This window comes from Astyanax mexicanus, chromosome 1 (genome assembly GCF_023375975.1).
Source record: "Astyanax mexicanus isolate ESR-SI-001 chromosome 1, AstMex3_surface, whole genome shotgun sequence".
Lineage (NCBI taxonomy): Eukaryota > Metazoa > Chordata > Actinopteri > Characiformes > Acestrorhamphidae > Astyanax > Astyanax mexicanus.
Genome location: NC_064408.1, coordinates 43,809,867 through 43,812,500, shown reverse-complemented (window position 1 = coordinate 43,812,500; position 2,634 = coordinate 43,809,867).

Here is a 2,634-nt window from a genome sequence, read left to right as displayed (position 1 = left end):
ACACTTGCATTTTCAGATTATTAAACAAACTTTAATATCAGACAAAGATAACCTTCAGTCTCACTACTAGCCACAACCAGACTGTAAGGTGTTTTGAAAGGTGTGTCTCATTACATATAACGTACACACAAAAAGCTCAGGTGAACTTGGGTTCTGCAGCAGGACAATGACCTGAAACACACAAAAAAAATCCAAGAAAAAAGTGTAAACTAAATGAAGGTTTTGGGGTGGCCTAACCTAAATCAGATTAATATGAGACCAGGTTGGTCTCCCATAATGAATGAAATTGACATTTAAAACTGCTATTTATATTTTCTTATGTTATCTTTGTCTTATATTTAAAATGTGTTTGTTAATCTGAAATGTATAAGTATGATAAAAAGAACAAAACAAATATGTAGGGGCAATTCCTTTTTCCACCATACAATCTCTTCCAATAATTAGGGTGATTAAGTAGGGGGGGGTGTTGGTGGTGATGGATTATGGAGTGAGGTGTGTGTGCTCGGACAGTGAGACTGCACTGTGATTGTTGATTGCTGACTATGGGACTGACGCTGTCTACTGCTCTCACTGAGGCGGCTCAGGGATTATGTCACACGCAGCGCCGTGCGCAGTGCCCTAGTGCCTGTAGACTTAATGGTCCAATGAAGGTAATTTAAAAACCAGGACGCCCGGGACAGGACGTGAAATACGGACATGTCCCGGGAAATACGGACGTTTGGTCATTAAGTATATTTTGCTACGTTAAGGTGCACCAGTTGCTAATATGGTGCATTCTATTGCACACACATACATTTTATAATCTCCACAGAAAAGCACTAAACAATAGACCACAGAACACACTGGATCAGCGGCACATGATACTTAAGCTATGTTCACATTACCAGGTGCCTCAAATCAGAATTTTTGCTCAATGTGGCTCAGATCTCATTTTTTTTAAGGCTGTGTGAATGTGCCAAATTTGATTTTTTTATATCAGATTTTAGTCACTTTCATATGTGGTCCTAAATCGGATACGTATCCAATTTATGGACATGTGACATGAATGTGAAAGGTCAAATCAGAATTTTTGCTTTTTGCTTTTACGCATGAGCTTCGTGCCTCTCTCTCATACTCAAACTTTTCTTGATGCAGCTGCAAAAACAGCAAAAGCAAACCACCTGACCTTTTTTCTCCTCCTCGACCTGAGCATGAACTTCAGACCAGCTGTTTGCTCTCACTCCAGCAAAAGATGCTCCATATATGAGCTTTTAAAGCTTCCATTTCCTTTTATAAAGCTACAAGTCTCTCAAATATGCCATTTTTTATTGTTTGTGAAGAAAGCGACATTTATATATGTATCAATGTGCGCATGTGAGGTGTTTCAGGGACAGATTTCTTCAAATGATACACAGATACAGATCACTTACATTTGTGAATTTGAACAGTCAAGATAGACAAATCCGATCTGAGCAAAATTTGGATTTGAGCAATGTGACTTGTAATATAAAGCATCTCCTAAAGGGGTATAAAGCTCCCTCATTGTTAGTGTACTTGTAAACCTCCCTAATATTCTTGTGGCTGACTGCAATCAAATCAACAGATAAATGTAATAGAGGCTGCCAATGAATTTCCTCAATTTCAGAAGAAGTTCTGAATTCTGAAGATATCTAGCAAGTATCTACATACACGCACAAGCTATGCATTTACAGGGCTTTAAAACTGTCAGATTTTATACAAGAACACTTATGCCACGGCTGTCTGGCCTAGGGCTGAGTTTAATGACTCTATGTGTGGTAATGATTACCAGCAGAGGCTGTCACTGGACCGGGGTGTGACTTTGCATAAAATTTCTACACAGTTTTACCTCAAGCCGTTCCACAGGTGATTTCACCTGGATCAGAGAAGCTGGAAATGAATGAATTCTCAAGGAAGTTTTCAAAAATCAATATTATCATTATAAAGGCATCTACAGGCTTAACCAAAGGCTTAAGATGCTCTTTTGTTCTTTTGACAAAAACATGTTATTGATGCCTAATTATTAGAGATCACTGCATTAAGGTGAGTGAATGACACTAAATACAAAACGATTATAGACATACAGACATTTATACCAATTAGAATAATGGGTCTATTAATACAGTCCACTGTGATAATAATCAGGGCTGGATTGAACAAAAAAAATCAGCCCTGGACATTATTTCTAGACCAGCTCCCTAAAAAAAAAAAATACAGAAAAAGTGAAAACACCCATTTTCATCCAGCAGCCCCCCTGCATGTTTCACATGTGACTTCTACTATATTTTAAAAGTAGAATACACATTACAATGATCATGGCATACAAAAGTATTCACAGCCCTTGAACTATTTCACATTTGGTCACCTTACAACCACAAAATTAAATGTATTTTATTGAGATTGCGTGTTCTTTGAAGGCATTAGTGGTTTGCTAGAGAATATTATTGAACTAACAGCATTATGAAAACCAAACAACTCACCAGACAGGTCAGGCATATAATTGTTGAGAAGTTTAAAGCAGGGTTAGGTTATATAAACATATCCCAAGCTTTGAGCATCCCAAGGAGCACTGTTCAATCCATCATCCAAAAATGGAAAGCCTACCAAGACATGGCCATTCACCCAAACTGACAAATC